Below are 290 nucleotides of genomic sequence, written 5' to 3'. Positions count from 1 at the left end.
TATATATATATGTATGTATGTATATTTATACACTCATATATATGCTTATATACATACATACATAAATACATATACATACATGCACACACATATTCATATATGTATGCATGTATGTAAAACATATTTTTTTGCAACACTTTGAAGGCATCAAATTACAAGAGCAGAGATTGCAGCAGCAGCGACGTCTGTTGATGGAGATGTGGGTTGGTTTGACAGGACAGTGGCACCAGTGTTAGGTCGATTAGCTCTGCTGTGTGTGTGTGTGTGTGTGTGTGTGTGTGTGTGTGTGT

Source organism: Octopus bimaculoides, chromosome 8 (assembly GCF_001194135.2).
Source record: "Octopus bimaculoides isolate UCB-OBI-ISO-001 chromosome 8, ASM119413v2, whole genome shotgun sequence".
Classification (NCBI taxonomy): domain Eukaryota; kingdom Metazoa; phylum Mollusca; class Cephalopoda; order Octopoda; family Octopodidae; genus Octopus; species Octopus bimaculoides.
Note: the sequence above shows the minus strand (reverse complement) of the source record.